At 44.0% G+C, this 17,870-nt stretch overlaps 1 long non-coding RNA gene and 1 pseudogene across 1 annotated transcript; one reads left to right on the top strand and one right to left on the bottom strand.

The window, feature by feature from the left end:
* The first annotated feature begins 9 nt into the window (after nucleotides 1-9).
* LOC134807236 (uncharacterized) lies at nucleotides 10-11,088 on the top strand. The gene is made up of 3 exons (XR_010147142.1): nucleotides 10-208; nucleotides 1,581-1,715; nucleotides 10,888-11,088. It is a non-coding gene; the product is annotated as an uncharacterized LOC134807236 (long non-coding RNA).
* LOC107967316 (large ribosomal subunit protein eL21-like) lies at nucleotides 3,086-3,656 on the bottom strand (annotated as a pseudogene).
* Nucleotides 11,089-17,870: the final 6,782 nt, after the last annotated feature.

The following is a 17,870-nucleotide window of genomic DNA, read 5'->3' as shown; positions in this document are numbered from 1 at the left end:
CCGGTCCGGTGCCGCGCCCACAGCCGCCAGAGTGTGGGTTCTGCGAGTCAAGCCACGCCTGGTGGCAAGAATGCTTGGCCTTCAGTGTCAGCCAGGACGGTAAACACATCTCCCTAATGTTTCCCAGACCAGTTCGGGCCATTTTGGGTGCTCGAGTACAACACCTCACACAAATGACCGCGTCTTGAGGAAAAACCCGAGAGATTAGGTGAGCAGCCTACCCGCCTCCTCCCAGCGCCCCGCAGTGAAAAAGGGATCACTGGTCCTGTCCTGGGAACGGAGTCACTGTCTGAGAAGGCCAAAGAAGACCCCGAAAAGTCCCCAGACCAGGACTGAAATGATAGCGCAGTCCCAAGTCGGGGAGATGCAGGGCGGCGGGGAGGCAGAAAGGACCTCGAGGGAAGTTTGTTGGTTCATTTCGCAAAAGTTTATTCATGCATACTCTATCTTGGGTTCTAGGGACACAGAGACGAGGTTTAAGGGGAGTTTAGAAGTCAGGGTCAGGCAGCATTTTCTTCCTAACGCCTAGCTGTTGTTCAATTCACATCTTAGGAGGGGTTTGACCTGGGTAATGCCTCTCTGTAGTGTTTCTCTGCTTGCAGAATAGGAGATCTGGGCCAATTCCAAATCACTCCACCCATTTTACTAATCCAAAGAGATGGACCATTTAAAAGAACGTATTCGGCCAGGCGTGGTGGCTCACGCCTGTAATCCCAGCCCTTTGGGAGGCCAAGGCGGGCGGATCACCTGAGGTCGGGGGTTCGAGACCAGCCTGACCAACATGAAGAAACCCCGTCTCTACTAAAAATACAAAATTAGCCGGGCGTGGTGGCACATGCCTGTAATCTCAGCTACTCGGGAGGCTGAGGCAGGAGAATCGCTTGAACCCGGTAGGCGGAGGTTGCAGTGAACCAAGATCGCGCCATTGCACTCCAGCCTGGGCAACAAGAGTGAAACTCCGTCTCAAAAAAAAAAAAAAAAAGTATTCGATTGCAGCTGTTGAATTAATATCTGTTCACGGTGGTCACAATGGTCACTTGATCTCTTTGGGCTTCAAATTATCCCGTATAAAAAGAGCAGGGTTGCACCAGATGTTCTGGAAGGGTTCTTGCAGTACTAGCATCCTAGGATAATAACTATTGCCGGTTAACTAAGGTCTGATTAAATCGCCAGGCTCAGTACCTCTCCTCTCCAATCCTGGACTAATTGGAGAGAACAATAAACACCAAGAGTTTTTAAAATGAGGTGGTTCTCAGATGAAGTTTGGTTTTGTTTTGCTTTTTTAAGTTCCTTAATGCACATGTTTGCCTTATTAAGAAAGGAAAAGATCTTCATAAGAAAGGGATATTTGGAAAGAGAAGAACAAGAAGGAGCCTCTTCAGTGAGTTTGAGATCAAAAAGGAACTGGTGGGGAAGAGGAGAGGATGGCCCCACTGACGAAAGAAGGGGCAGGAGCAAAAGGGTGGCCAGCCCCTCACTGTGACTGTCCTGAAGGTTCTACCCCATTTCATCACCATTTGTCAGGACTTTTCTTGCCCTACCAGAATCTAATTTCTATCATTTATCTTCCCCATTTCCAGCCCAAGTCTGCCAGTCAGCAAAAACACATGGTTTAACCTCTGATTTATTCATGCGAAGTCAGCTTACCCTGAGTAGCAAAAAAAAAAAAAAAAGAAGAAGAAAAAAGAAACGAAGAAAACCTCCTAATTCTCAAGGTTCAGTTTAACCACTATATGACCCTTCTTCTCTCTCAGTATCTGGAAGTACCAAACATATTTCAAAGCCTTTTTTTTATGACAAGACCAGGACATTGTGGACTTCCAAATTCCTACTTCTCCCATCATCCTCATTCATACAATCCAAACGAATTTTTTTTCTTTTTTTTTTTTTTCTTTTTTTTTTTGAGACAGAGTCTCACTCTGTTGCCCAGGCTGGAGTGCAACGGTATGATCTCAGCTCACTGCAACCTCCGCCTCCCGGGTTCAAGCAATTCTCCTGCCTCAACCTCCCAAGTAGCTGGGATTACAGGCGCCAGCCACCACGCCTGGCTAATTTTTTTATTTTTAGTAGAGATGGGGTTTCGCCATGTTGGCCAGGTTGGTCTCAAACTCCCAGCCTCAAGTGATCTGCCCTCCTTGGCCTCCCAAAGTGCTGGGATTACAGGTGTGAGCCACCATGCCCTTCCTATCCAAACAAATTTTAAAGTAGCATGATGTCATAGAAAGCGCTGTGCTTTTCCTGGGTGCAGTGGCTCCTGCCTGTAATCCCAACACTTTGAGAGACTGGGGTGGGAGGATTGCTTGAGGCCAGGAGTTCAAGACCAGCCTGGGCAATGTAGCAAAACCCCATCTCCACAAAAAAATTGAAAATAAGAAAGAAAGAAAAGTAAAGAGTTGTGCTTCAGAATCTAACAGATTATATTAATCTAATGCTGTGTAACCAATTAACCCAAAATTTAGCAGCTTAAAACTATAGTAAACATTATTTCATATTTTCTGTAAGTCAGGAATCTAGAAGCCACTTAGCTCTATAGTTCTGGCTTGAAGTGTCTCAGGAGGTTGCAGTAAAATATAGGGCTGTAGTCATTTGAAGGCTAGGCTGGTGCTGGAAAATCTATTTCCAAGGTGGTTCACTCACATGGATGGGTCGTTTACAGAAGGCCTCAGTTCCTCTGTATATGGGCCTGTCCTCAGGCTGCTTGAGTATCCTTACAACACGTCAGCTGGCTTTCAATTGATTCAAGAAAGAGAAAGATGGAAGCTGCAATGTCTCTTATGATCCACCATCAAAAGTCATTCACCATCATTTCTGCAATGCTCTACTGATTGCTCAGGTTAAATCTATTTGATTTGGGAGGGAAACTACAAAAGGGTATGAGTACCAATGGGCAAGAATCATGGGGGTCATCTTGGAAGATGGCTACCACACAGATGTCGGGAAGAATCCGGGCTTCCCCATTGACTCATCTATGAGTAAATATAAGGCTTCATTTCCTCATATGTAAAATGAGAATGCTAATATTTATTTTGCAACACTTCTTTTTTCTTTTTTTAATTTTTTTTTTTTTTTTTTTACAGCCCAGAGGTCCTTTATTTATTTTTTTTTTTTAACACCTATTATGCCATGAATTCATAGGGAATGGGTTCCAGCAGCTCAGGCTGCTTCCCGTTGGTTCTCACAAAGTGTGCTTCTCTGGGTGGAGCAGGCTGGCGCTTTAGTTGAACCCAGGTACCTTTCTCTTTGGCGTCTTTCTTTTTCTGATCATTTTCCTTCACATGTTTCAGGAAGCTATCTCGGCTCTTAGAGTGCTTAATGTGTTCAATACGCACATTAATTCTCTTGGCAAGAATCTTGCCCTTGTTTGTTTACAACAATGCCAACAGCATGCCGGGTAACATTGTAGACTCTTCCAGTTTTGCCATGGTAACACTTGTGGGGCATTCCTTTTTGAACACTACCCATTCCCTTGATGTCTACAATATCAGCTTTCTTATAGATTCGCATATATGTGGCCAAAGGAACAACTCCATGTTTTCTAAAAGGCCTAGAGAACATATATCGGGTGCCTCTCCTCTTTCCCTTTGTGTTCGTCATTTTGGCGAATTACTGGAAGATGGCGGTTCCGGCCGAAAGGAAACTTTTTTTTTTTTTTGGAGACGAAGTCTTGCTGTCACCCAGGCTGGAGCGCAGTGGCTTGATCTTGGCTCACTGCAATGTCTGGCACCTGGGTTTAAGCAATTCTCCTGCCTCAGCCTCTGAAATAGCTGGGATTACAAGCGCGTGCCACCACGCCCAGCTAATTTTTGTATATTTAGTAGAGATGGGGTTTCAGCATCTTGGCCAGGCTGGTCTTGAACTCCTGACCTCGTGATCCACCCTGCCTCGGCCTCTCAAAGTGCTGGGATTACAGGTGTCAGCCACCGCACCCGGCCTCTTTTTTTAATTTTTATTTTTTTGATGAGGTCTTTCCAGATGACATCTATTTTGCAAGACTGGTATGAAGTTTAAATGAGAGGGTAGTATGTATAAGACACAGCATCAGCATCATGGTATCTGACAGTCACTGATGTTTGTACTGTGTCAATTAGGTAAGTTGAAATCTAGTTCCTCAAATGTCCCTTCCCAATGTGGGTCCAGGATAGGATTCACTACAGAAGAATTTCATGTAAGTTTGGAAGGAGCAGGTAAGATTTATGTAAGATTTGGAAGCAGCAGCCCTTGTGTTCTGAAGGTTGATGTAAATATCACATGCCGCTGCAGATCGTAGAGTGGTTACTGATCCGCTAACATACTTTGTTGGTACAGAGCATTAACTGGCCCACAGCTCCTTCAACTCCCCCCAAATTTTCTATTTCAGTGTCTCCAAGCCTTGGCGCGAGGCACGTGTAGTTCCATGGTAAAGGCATTAGCTTATGCTACATATCGCATGCTCATCAATGTGAAAGATAGCTGTGAGTTCCATTTTGTCTTCGTGGGTTCCAGTTTGTCCTGTGGATTCTAGTTTGTCCTCACTCTCCCTCAATGCAATCCAACTTTTCTTCCTGATTGCTAGCCCTGATGACCTATCATAAACTTCAGGCCCATTGCTGGATGCAGAGGGAACAGCCTTCCATGTACTCATTCGTCAGCTTTCCTTTGTGATCTCTGGTTAGTGACTTTTCTGATTGCCCAGCCATCTCCTTTCAGACCTTTTCTTCCCTAGCTTCTCCTGCAATTGTATTGTATCCAATTCTCAGAATAAAGCCTGTATTCCATAGTGGTGGCCACTTCCCTGATCAGCCCATAACTGACAATAAAACTGGTGAAGTTAGACACTGCAACAATGAAAAGCATGTGTTGGCCGGGCGCGGTGGCTCACGCCTGTAATCCCAGCACTTTGGGAGGCTGAGGCAGGCGGATCACGAGGTCAGGAGATCAAGACCATCCTGGCTAACATGGTGAAACACTGTCTCTACTAAATATACAAAAAATTAGCCGGGCGTGGTGGCGGGCGCCTGTAGTCCCAGCTACTCGGGAGGCTGAGGCAGGAGAATGGCGTGAACCTGAGAGGCGGAGCTTGCAGTGAGCGGAGATCGCACCACTGCACTCCAGCCTGGGTGACAGAGCGAGACTCTGTCTCAAAAAAAAAAAAAAAAGAAAGAAAAACATGTGTCATTGGCTTTGGACAGGGGTGGGCGGAAGCCAAAAGGACCTCAAGGACAGTGAGGGAATTGCTATTGAAGGCCGGTGCTTTGAGTTGACTTGTGTCCCCACCAATATTCATATTGAAATTCTAACTCCCAGTACCTCAGAATGTGATCTTATTTGCTCTTGTTTTGGGGTTTTTTTAGCGACAGGATCTCACTCTGTCACCCAGGCTGGGGTAGAGTGGTACAATCATAGCTCGCTGTAACCTTGAACTCCTGTGCTCAAGTGATCCTCCTGCCTCCGCCTCCCAAGTACATAGGATTATAGGCACATACCACCATGCCCAGCTAATTTTTTTACTTTTTTTGTAGAGACAGGGTCTTGCTATGTTGTCCACACTGGTCTCAAACTCCTGGCCTCAAAGGATCCTCCCACTTCAGCCTTCCCAAGCACTGGGATTACAGGCATGAGCCACTGCACCCAGCCAGAATGTAATCATATTTGAAGATAGGGTCTTTATAGAGGTAGTTCACTTAAAATGATGTCATTAGGTTGGGTCCTAATCCATTATGACTGGCGTCCAAATTTTGGACACAAACACGCACACAGAAAGAACACCATGCCAGCCTGAAGACAGAGATCAGAGTGATGGATCTACAAGCCAAAGAATGCCAGACATTGCTGCCAGCAAGCAAACCACGAGAATCTAGGAGAGAAACATGGGACAGATTATTGCTCACAGCTCTTAGGCAGGATCAACCCAACCAACACTTTGATCTTGGACATCTAGTCCAGAACTGTGAGATTGCCAGGGGCAGTGGTTCATGCCTGTAATCCCAGCACTTTGGGAGGCCAAGGCAGGTGGGTCACTTGAGGCCAGGAGTTCAAGACCAGCCTGGCCAACATGGCAAAACCCTGTCTCTACTAAAATACAAAAAATTAGCTGGGTATGGTGTCACGTGCCTGTAATCCCAGCTACTTGGGGCTAAGCCACGAGAATCGCTTGAACCTGGCAGGCAGAGGTTGCAGTGAGCTGAGATTGAGCCACTGCACCCCAGCCTGGGTAACAGAGTGAGACTCTGTCTCAAACAAACAAACACACACAAAAAAACGGAACTGTGACATGATAAATTTCTGTAGTCTAAGTCACCGGTTCTGTTGTTTAAACCACCCTGTTTGTGGTACCTTGTTATGGCACCCTTAGCAAACTAATACAGTTGGATAAAACGCGACTCCTGTCATATAGTGGCAGAAAGTTTGGCAGCGCCGTTGACTGAGGTAATGTAAAAAACAGAAAGAGTAGTGAGTATGTGGTGTGCACCTATAGACCCAGCTACTCAGGAGGCTGAGGCAGGAGGATCATATGAGCACAGGAGTTCAAGGCCAGCCTGCGCCACATAGTGAGACACATCTCAACAAAAAAAAGGAAAGAAAGGGTATCTCATGAAAATTAGAAAGCGCAGTTAATGATCTTGTATCTCATGGATTTGGCTAGGGAAGTTTCCAGTCAGAGTGTTGAAATTGCCAAGTGGAGTCTTCTATTTGTTTAAGACAAAATACAAGAAAGTTGAACTAAGGAATTGTTTAATTTTAAAGCAGCACTTAGAATATTAAAAAGTCAAGACTTGCTAGGTCAAAAATAAACCTGTTTCTAACCTCTATTATCTCCCAACAAAAAGACTTTCACAGTAAGAGATGACCTAATAGCAAAGATTAAATTCAATACACTTCAAGTAAAGTGTGGCCTCTGGGTAAAAATAACCTTGAGGGGCTGGGCATGGTGGCTCACATCTGTAATCCTAGCACTTTGGGAGGCCAAGCCAGGAGAACCACTTGAGGTCAGGAGTTCAAGACCAGCCTGGGCAACACAGTGAGACCTGGTTGCTATAAAAATAAAAGTAAACAATAATAATCTCAAGGGCTTTTTTCAGCTCAGGAAACAGCTGTAAGATTGAAGGGCATGCTTCATAGACATTCCCAATTAGATTAAAAGGCTTCAGGAATTTTAAGAGCATTATCTCAGAGTACCTTGATTGTAAGTCCAAGGAAGAGAGAAAACAGCCTTTAAAGACTTTAGGTGGCCAGACGTGGTGGCTGAGGCCTATAATCCCAACACTTTCGAAGGCTGAGGTGGATGGATCACTTGAGTCCAGGAGTTTAAGACCAGCCTGGCCAACATAGCGAGAACCCCAGTTCTACAAAAGAAATTTTTTCTTATTAGCTGGGCATGGTGGCATGCACCTGTAGTCCCAGCTACTCTGGAGGCTGAGGTAAGAAGATTGCTTGAGCCTAGGAGGTCAAGGCTGCAGTCAGCTAGATCATGCCACTGCACTCCAGCCTGGGTGACAGAGCAAGACCCTGTCTCTTAAAAGACTTTAGAGTGTGGCTTTTGTCTAATAGAGTGAACCTCAATGCTATTAATAGAAAACTCACAATGTTTTTAAGAGAATTATATTGGTAGAAGCACCATGAACTTGAACTGAAAAGAACAGATAGTTCAAAATGAAAAGAGACCTTATGGCACCCAACTTTATATAGAGAGGAAGCAGGCTGAAAAGGCAACTTATTTGCAAACACAGGTTATTTTTTATGGAAAAGGAAGCAAAGCTAAATGCAGAACCAAGAGTCCAAAGGGAAGAGCCAAGAATCACAGAGAAAAACTCCCTTGGAGCAGGACTAGGCCTTAGTCAAGGAACTAGAAATATGTGCCTGGATGGATTTCAGAATTGCTATGAGCCAGTAACTGCTATGTGCCTCTCATTCTTCCTCCCTCCACCTTTTCCTTTTTCTTTTTCTTTTTTTTTTTTTTTTTGAGACAGAGTCTCACTTTGTGCCCCCAGGCTGGAGTGCAGTGGCATGATCTTGGCTCACTGCAACCTCTGCCTCCTAGGTTCAAGCGATTCTCCTCCCTCAGCCACCCAAATAGCTGGGACTACAGGCCCACGCCACCATGCCCAGCTAATTTTTTGTATTTTTAGTAGAGACAGGGTTTCACCGTGTTGCCAGGCTGGTCTTGAACTCCTGAGATCAGGCAATCCACCCACCTCAGCCTCCCAAAGTGCAAGGATTATAGGCGTGAGCTATCATGCCTGGCCCTTCCACCTTTTTCTTTTTTCTTTTTCTTTTTCTTTCTTTTTTTTTTTTTTTTTTTGATAGGGAGTCTCACTCTGTCACCTATGCTGGAGTGCAATGGCATGATCTCGGCTCACTGCAACCTCCACCTCCCAGGTTCAAGAGATTCTCCTGTCTCAGCCTCCCGAATAGCTGGGATTACAGGCACACGCCATCACACCTGGCTAATTTTTTGTATTTTAGTAGATACGGGATTTCACCGTGTTGCCTAGGCTGGTCTTGAACTCCTGACCTCAGGCAATCCGCCTGCCTCAGCCTCCCAAAGTGCTAGGATTACAGGTGTGAGCCACTGAACCCGGCCCTTCCTTCACCTTTTTCAATGGGAGTATTTGATATAATTTTGCTGTCTTTATATCACCATTACATGTTGTTCAGTGTGCAAAATAGAGTTAACCATAGCAAGCCTGACTACTTATCCTTAGAAGGGTCTGCTTAGGCCAGGCATGGTGTTTCATGACTGTAACCGCAGCACTTTGAAGGCCAGGACAGAAGATCACTTGAGCCCAAGAGTTTGAGACCACCTGGGCAACATAATGAGACCTCATCTCTACAAATAAAAAAAAAATTTAGCTGAGCATGGTGGTGCATAACTATGGTCCCAGCTACTCAGGAGGCTGAGATGGGAGGATCTCATGAGCCCAGGAGGTCAAGGCTCCAGTGAGCTGTGATTGCACCGCTGCACTCCAGCCTGGGTGAAATGAGATCCTACCTCAAAAAAAGTAAAAGTAGAAAACTAGCCAGGCATGGTGGTGCATGCCTGTAGCCCCAGCTACTTAAGAGGCTGAGGCAGGGGTATCACTTGAGCCCAGAAGTTTGAGGCTACAGTGAGCCATGATTGCACCACTGCACTCCAGCCTGAGCAATAGAGCAAGAACCAGTCTCTAAAAAAGAAAAAAGACAGAAAGGTCTGCTTCCAAGGTTAGCCTTTTGTTTTGTTTTGTTTTGTTTTGTTTTGTTTTGTTTTGTTTTTTGAGATGAATCTCGCTCTGTTGCCCAGGCTGGAGTGCTCTGTCACCCAGGCTGGAGTGCAGTGATGCGATCTCGGCTCACTGCAAGCTCTGCCTCCCGGGTTCAAGTGATTCTCCCACTTCAGCCTCCCGATTAGCTGGGACTACAGGCGCATACCACCACGCCCAGTTAATGTTTACATTTTTTGTAGAGACAGGGTTTTGCCATGTTGCCTGGGCTGGTCTTGAACTCCTGAGCTCAAGTGATCCACCCACGTCGACCTCCCAAAGTGCTGCGATTACAGGTGAGAGCCACCATGCCTGGCCACTTTGCTCTGTGTCTTCTTGTTGCAGTAAATCTTAGCCATGAATATGACTATTTGCTGAGTCCTGTGAGTCTTTGTAGCGAATCATTCAACCTTGGGTGGGGGACCCCTAACACAGGCAAGAGACACAAATAACTTGTCTCTAGTTTGTGGCTCTTCTGATCAAGAGAAGATTGCAAACAAGGAGCCTCATTCACACCTGACCCTAATTTATATGAGATCCTGGACTTCAAGCCAATACCATGAAAGGGACATGAATTGTGGTAGCCTGTGCTGTTCATTCTATTCCTTCCTATAGACACACGTCAAGGAAGTCTAATTCCCCTCCTCTGGAATATGGGTAAACTTCCTGACTTGTTTGAGCAATAGAATGTGGCAGAACAGGGACTTCTAAAGCTAGGTTGTAAAAAACCATATAACTTTTCACCTGGATTTCTTGGAATTTTCACTCTTGGGTTGCTCCCTCTTGGAAACTTCCTTCCATACTGTAAGAAGCTAAAGCCACATGGAAAGACTGCATGGAGAGAGAGAATAATGCTGGCCAACCCCCAGCTGTTTCAGCCACACAAGCCCACAAATAAGATATGTTAGGAAAGGAGGAAAGGAGCTACCTGGGACATTCTAGACCCAGTAGACGCTACATGGAGCAAAACCGAAGCCCCAGACATATGACAATGTCATATGTTCTTGCCATCTCCAGCCATTTGAGCCAACCCAGCTGAGACCTCCAACACTGGGAAGCAAAGACAAGCCATTCCTGCTCTGCCCTGCCCAAACTCCAACCCTCTGGATCATGAGTATAATAAAATAGTAGGGCCGGGCGCCGTGGCTCACGCCTGTAATCCCAACACTTTGGGAGGCCGAGGCGGGTGGATCACAAGGTCAGGAGTTCAAGACCAGCCTGGCCAAGATGGTGAAACCCTGTCTCTACTAAAAATACAAAAATTAGCTGGGAGTGGTGGCGGGCGCCTGTAATCCCAGCTACTTGGGAGGCTGAGGCAGAGAATTCCTTGAACCTGGGAGGCGGTGATTGCAGTGACCCGAGATTACGTCACTGCACTCCAGCCTGGGAGACAGAGCGAGACTCCATCTCAAAAACAAAAACAAAAAAACAGTAGTTGTTTTATGGCACTAAGTTTTGGAAAGGATGGTTATGTAACATTAGATAACCAAGCAGCAGTAACACGATAATGTCCCCAAAAAAATGTTTCCTTCTCCTGTCCACCAGAGAAGATTCTGTCTTGGCCTATTCAGATTCTTCCCCTCCCCTGCTTTCCAAGGAGGGTCCTGCCTTCCCAGACCTGTTTTGTTTTGTTTTGTTTTGTTTTGTTTTGTTTTGTTTTGTTTTGTTTCAGTGGAGAATTAAGAAGAAAGGAAGAAGGAAAGAGGACCACATTGCAGAGTTTTTTGCAGGGAAGGGGCAGTCGTTGAAAAAAAAAAAAGCGCTGCTACAGTATGTGAAAACATTGGATGGGAAAGGGATGAAGGGGGAATTCTAAGAAGTCTCATGGGAAACTAAATGTTTCTATAGTGTTCAAAATGTACAAATAAAGTGTGCGGAATATTTTTAAATTTGTTCTGGCTGCATGGACTGTGTTCTTTTATTTAGGGCTAGCTCAGTCATGGCTGACACTTAGTCATTGCTTTCTAAGAGTTATCCTGCTAAGTGCTACAAAGGAAAAGTAGGGGTTGATATGAGAGTATACACTGGTGAACTTGCTGGTCTGTTGGGATCAGGGAAGGCTTCAAATGAGAAAATGTCAATGAGTCTGGATCCTGATGGATGAGTTGCAGTTAACTGGGCAAAAAAAATGGGGGAAGAGCCTTCCAGACAGAAGGATCAGCCTGAAAGGAGAATGGTTTAGTCAAGAAACCCAAATGAAGGCCAGCAGGTCTAGAGTGTGGTGAACACTGGGAAGAGTGCTGAGATGAGAGAAGGGAATTGGTTGGTATCTGAGTCTATTAAGCCAGGAGCAACAGGCCTGTCAGTTAGTTCAGTAGAGCTCTTATCTTCCCCGCAAATACCCTGAAATACCCTGTAATCAGTGGACACTATCTGGCAACAGGAAGCAGAAATGTTGAATGTCTGTGACTAAAGTTGGCAGATGTGATAGTGGTATCCAGCCCCTGGCCACTGGGTCCCCCTGGTCACTGGGTTCAGCAGTAGCTGATAGCATCTTCATTACTGCCATTTCTTGAGGAGGAAAGGTCATTTCTGGTTCCACGGTAAGTCTCATAAGCTAGCCCCAGGATTTAACCAGAGCCTGAGGAAGTTAGGCCTGTCTCATGTCTTCAGTCAGGTGAGATTGCAGGCTCCTCAACTGGCAAAAACAACACCCCTCTCTGCCTCACAGGGTTATTATGAAGAATGAATAAAATAATAACAGCTGTGAAAGCATGGCATAATCACGATAGCCTATCCAAATGGGAGGGGTGAGAGTGACAAACAGGAAAAAGGAGAATAATAATAATAGAGTTCTGATGCCAAAGAGGACAAAGGCCTCTGATGCCTTGGGGTTGGATGGTTTGCTCAAGGTACAAAAGCAGCAAAATATGATCTTTTAATGATAAGAACTGGGTGACAGGACTAACTTTGAAAGACTTCTCAGACATTACAAACTGGAGTTTCAGCTGAGCCCAGCATTCTATGAAAAATCCCAATTTAGTGATAATTCCACTGGGACCAAGGCCAGATCTACTGCCGCATTGAAGGCATGAAAATCCATATCAGCCTGACCCACTGAGGACAGAGGTAAGAGTACAGTCAGGAGAAGCTTACTACATGTGGCATTTGAGACTTGAGAATTAAAGTTCACAGATAGCTATAGAGGGGAAGGAATGACATTCCAGAAACAGGTAGCTGCATGTGCAGACATATGGGAGCAAAAACAAAACAAAACAGGCCGGGTGCGGTGGCTCATGCCTGTAATCCCAGCATTTTGGGAGGCCGAGGCAGGGGGATCACGAGGTCAGAAGTTTGAGACCAGCCTGACCAACATAGTGAAACCCTGTCTCTAATAAAAATAAAAAATTAGCCAGGCGTGGTGGCGTATGCCTGTAATCCCAGCTACTCAAGAGGCTGAGGCAGGAGAATCGCTTGAACCCAGGAGGCGGAGGTTGCAGTGAGCTGAGATCATGCCACTGCACTCCAGCCTGGGCAACAGAGCGAGACTCCGTCTCAAAAAACAAAACAACAACAAAAAAGTATGTGAGAGATGAAGGAGAAAAAGGACTGCGGAATGTTGTAGAATGGTATTTTGGCCAATATTCTTTGGTCTTTGCGGTCACAAAGGTGGTAAAAGACAGGATTTTTTAAGGAGAAATTGAATCAAAAAGTCAGGCAAACCCACAGCCAACATCATACTCAATAGTCTAAAACTGTAAGTTTTTCTTCTAAGGTCAGAAACAAGGTAAGGATGCCCACTCCCACCACTTCTATTCAACACAGTACTGGAAGTCCTAGCCAGAGCAATTAGGCAAAGAAAAAACAAAAACATTCCAATTGGAAAGGAAGAAATGAAATTATCTCTGTTCACAGATGATATGATCTTATATGTAGAAAACCCCAAGATTCCACCTCTCAAAATGTTTAGAACTAGTGAATGAATTCATCAAAGTTGCAGGATACAAAATCAACACTCAAAAATCAGCTGTATTTCTTATACACTAACAATGAACGATCCAAAAAGAAAATTACAAAAACAATTTCATTTACAGGAGCATCAAAAAGAATAAAATGGCCAAGCACAGTAATCTCAACACTTTGGGCAACTGAGGCAGAAGGATCACTTTAGGCCAGGAGTTCAAGACTAGCCTGAGCAACATAGTGAGACCCCCCATCTCAAAAAAAAGTAGAAATTTTTAAGATATATATTTTAAAAAGAGTAAAATACTTAATAAGTAACTTAACCAGGAAGGTAAAAGACTTGTACAATGAAAACTACAAAACATCGCTGAAGGAAATTAAAGAAAACACAAATAGGCCAGGCACAGTGGCTCACACCTGTAATCCCAGCACTTCGGGAGGCAGAAGCGGGCAGATCACCTGAGGTCGGGAGTTCGAAACCAGCCTGGCCAACATGGAGAAACCCCGTCTCTACTAAAAATACAAAATTAGCCGGGTGCGGTGGTGCATGCCTGTAATCCCAGCTACTCAAGAGGCTGAGACAGGAGAATTGCTTGAACCCAGGAGGCAGAGGTTGTGGTGAGCCAAGATTGTGCCATTGCACTCCAGCCTGGGCAACGAGAGCGAAACTCTGTCTCAAAAAAAAAAAAGAAAAGAAAAAAGAAAACGCAAATAAATGGAAAGTTATCCCATGTTCATTGATTAGAAGACTTAATTTTGTTAAGATGTCAATACTACCCAAAGCAATCTACAGATTCAATGCAATCTCTATCAAAATCCCAGTGACATTTTTTGCAGAAATAGAAAAGAAAAATCCTATGGCAGGCACGGTGACTCAAGCCTGTAATCCCAGCACTTTGGGAGGCTGAGGTGGGAGGATCACCTGAGGTCAGGAGTTCAAGACCAGCTTGGCCAACGTGGTGAAACCCTATCTCTACTAAAAATACAAAAATTAGCTGGGTGTGGTGACATGTGCCTGTAATCCCAGCTACTCAGGAGGCTGAGGTGGGAGAATTGCTTGAACCTGGGAGGTGTTCAAGCTGAGATCGCACCCTTGCACTCCAGCCTGGGTGACAAGAGCAAAACTTCCTCTTTTTGAGAGGAAAAAAATCCTAAAATTCATATGGAATCTCAAGGGACACCAAATAGCCAAAACAATCTTGAAAAAGAAGAATAAAGCTGGAGGCCTCACATTTCCTGATTTCAAAACTACTACAAAACTACAGTAACCAAAACAGTTTGGTACTGGCATAAAGACAGGCATATAGACCAACGGCATAGAATAAAGAGCCAAGAAAGAAACCTTTGCGTATATCATCAAGTGGTGTTTGACAAGGGTGCCAAGCCCCTTCAAAGGGGAAAGGACAATCTTTTCAACCAATAATACTGAAAAAACTGGATATCCACAGGCAAAATAATGAAGCTGGATTCTTGCCTAACATAATATAAAAAACTTAACTTAAAATAGATCAAAGACCCAAAGGTAAGACCTAAAACTCTTAGCAGAAAACATAGGACAAATTTTCACATTAAATTTGGCAATGGGTTCTTGGCTTTGACACCAAAGACACAGGCAACAAAAGAAAAAATAAACAAATTGGACTTTATGAAAGTTTTTAAATTTTGTGCATCAAAAGACAATCTCAACAGGGCAAAAAGACAACCCACAGAATGGGCAAAAATATTTGCAAGGCATGTATTGCCTAAGAGTTTAATATTTAGAATATATAAAGAACTTCTCAATCTCAACAACAACAACAAAAAACTCAAATTTTAAGTAGGCAAAGGATTTGAATATTCAAAGAAGTTATGCAAAAAAACTAATGCTTAACATTGCTAATGTTGATTAGATGCTCAACCTTATTATTAGGGAAATGAAAATCAAACTACAATGAGCTGTCACTTCACACCCATTAAGATACCTACTATCAAAAAAAAGGAAAGAGCGAGTGTTGGCAAGGATGTGGAGAAATTGGAAACCTTGTGCACTGACAGTAGGAATGTGAAATGATATAGTCATTGTGGAAAACAATATGATGGTTCCTCAAAATGTTAAAAATAGGATTACCACATGATCCTGCAATTCCACTTCTGGATCTTACCCAAAAGAATTGAAAATAGGGTCTCAGAGATAGTTGTGTATCCATTTCATAACAGCATTATTCAAAATAGCTAAAAAGGAAAAGCAACCTATGTCCAAGGATGAATGAATGAATAAGCAAAATGTGGCATATACATACAATGAAATATTCTTCAGCTTTAAAAAGGAAGGAAATAGTGATACATGCTGCATGGATGAAGGCTGAGGACATTATGCTAAATGAAATAAGCCAGTCGCAAAAAGACCAACGTTATATGATTCCACTTATATGAGGTACTTAACAGAGTAGTCTAAATCATAGACACAGAAGTACAATGGTGGTTGCCGGGGAATGTGGGGAGAGGAGAATGGGGAGCTGTTGTTTAGTGGGTATAGATTTAGTTTTACAAGATGAAAAGAGTTACGAATGGTGATGATGGTTGCACAATGTTATGAATGTATTTAATATTACCAATTGTATACTTAAAAATAGTTAAGACGGTAAATTTTATGTTACGTGTATTTTACCACAATAAAAAAATTAGAAAAAAAGGCCAAGTCGAGTAGTGAAATCTCAGGACAAGACAGAGAGGCGGGGAATCTGGCATAAACCTAGAGGTGGAGAAATCAGGGAGAACAGGCCAAGTCATGGATCCAAACCCAAGGGCAAGAGGCAGAGCCTGAAGAAATGCCTGAGATTTTCTCATGGTTCCTATGGTCAAAGGCAAGAGTGCAGCCCAAGGACTTGTGGGTAATGCCCAGCTCAGGTGTAACATACATGTACAGTTGATGCTTGAACAACACAGGTTTAAACTGTGTGGGTCCACTTAAATGCAGATTTTCTTCTGCCTCTGCCACTCAGAGACAGTAGGATTAATCCCTCATCTTCCCCCTCCTCAGCCTACTCATCACGAAGAAGTTTATGATGATCCACTTCCACTTAATAAATATTAATATCTTTTCTCTTCCTTATGATTTTCTTAATATTTTATTTCTATAGCTTTATTGTAAGAATACAGTATATAATAAATATAACATACAAAATATGTGTTAATCAACTGTTTATGTTTATTAACTGTTATTCTATTCCATTAGTCTATATGTCTGTCTTTACGCCAGTACCATACTGTTTTGATTACTATAGCATTGTAGTGCTTTTGAAACCAGGAAGTGTGAGGCCTCCAGCTTTTTTCTTCCTTTTCTGGTCAATAGGAGGCTATTAGTAGTCAAGTTTTGGGGAAGTCAAAAGTTATAAGAGAATTTTCAACTACGTGGGGTGGGGATAGGGGTCAGCTAAAATTAAGGAGTGGCTTAAAGAGGAGCCCATGAAAAAGACTAAGACTAAGAAAATGCAGCCACGGCAGTGAGCAGTGACTCATGCTTGTAATGGCAACACTTGTGGAGGCCAAGGCAGGAGGATCACTTGAGGCCAGGAGTTTGAGACCAGCCTGTGCAACATGGTGAGACTCCGTCTCTAAAAAATTACTTTAAAAATTAGCCAGGTGTGGTAGCACTTGCCTGTAGTCCTAGCTACTCAGGAGGTCAAGGTGGAAGGGTCTTTTGAGCCCAAGAGTTCGAGGTTGTAGTGAGCTGTGATTGTACTACCACACTCCAGCCTAGGTGACAGAGCAAGACCCTGTATCAAAAAAAAAAAACACACACAGAGAGAGAAAAGGGGAGGGAAGGAGGGAGGGAAGGAGGGAGGGAGGGAGGAAGGAAGGAAGGGAGGGAGGGAGGGAGGGACGGAGGACGGAAGGAAGGAGTGCCACCAGAGGGGTCCAAAATCTCCCCTCCACTCTCTCCATCAAAATCTTCTCCTAAGTGTGGGAAACCAATCTAAATTAAAGCAATTTATATTCAGGAGTGAATGACCAATGCTCCAGCCATCATGGGTATTAACCTACAAGTGTAAATTAATCTCCACTGGATGAAATTTTAGCCTACTTGAACTGGGAGTGGCAAAGAACCCTTCAATTATGGCTACTGTAGCCATTGACTGCAGCTTGTGGGAGAGAAGCAGAGGAGACAGTTAGAAGCAGAGGAGACAGTTGGAAGCAGCTCTGAAGCTCCTCTGAAGTCCTAATTCTGGGATACTCACGTGTTTCCTCTTTCCTAACATCTTCTTCTAATGAGAACATCTACGGTTTGAATCTGATGCAAACCTCTAACTGACAGCTACGTATCCATAGAGTTTCTGGGCAAATATTGGCATCCAAGTAGGACAGGGCAAATACTGGTTTCCAAGGTCCAGTTCAGCCTCAGGCTGAATATCCACCTGTCCTGTGCCCAATTATTGACTCAATAAGGACAGAACAACTCAGGCCTCTGACTCCACACAAGAAACTAATAGGAAAGAGTAGTAGAGAAGAGGTCATCACTCGCCATTCATCCTCTCCCTCTGGGAAAGCATAGAACATCTTTTCCTCCGTTCTTCACTCCCTTCCTTTTTTCTCCATGCCTTCCTTTCCTCTTTCCTTTCTTCCTTTCACAAATATGTATTCAGCATCTTCTCTGTATCAGGTATTATGCCAGGCACTGGAGATCCAATAGTGGACATGCATGCATGGCCCTTTCCCTCGTGGACTCATGGTTTGGTGCAGTCCTGTCCCTTCTGATGACTTGAGGAGGCCATG

The sequence above is a fragment of the Pan troglodytes genome, chromosome 9 (genome assembly GCF_028858775.2).
Source record: "Pan troglodytes isolate AG18354 chromosome 9, NHGRI_mPanTro3-v2.0_pri, whole genome shotgun sequence".
Classification (NCBI taxonomy): domain Eukaryota; kingdom Metazoa; phylum Chordata; class Mammalia; order Primates; family Hominidae; genus Pan; species Pan troglodytes.
This window is presented reverse-complemented; position numbering and strand designations above follow the sequence as displayed.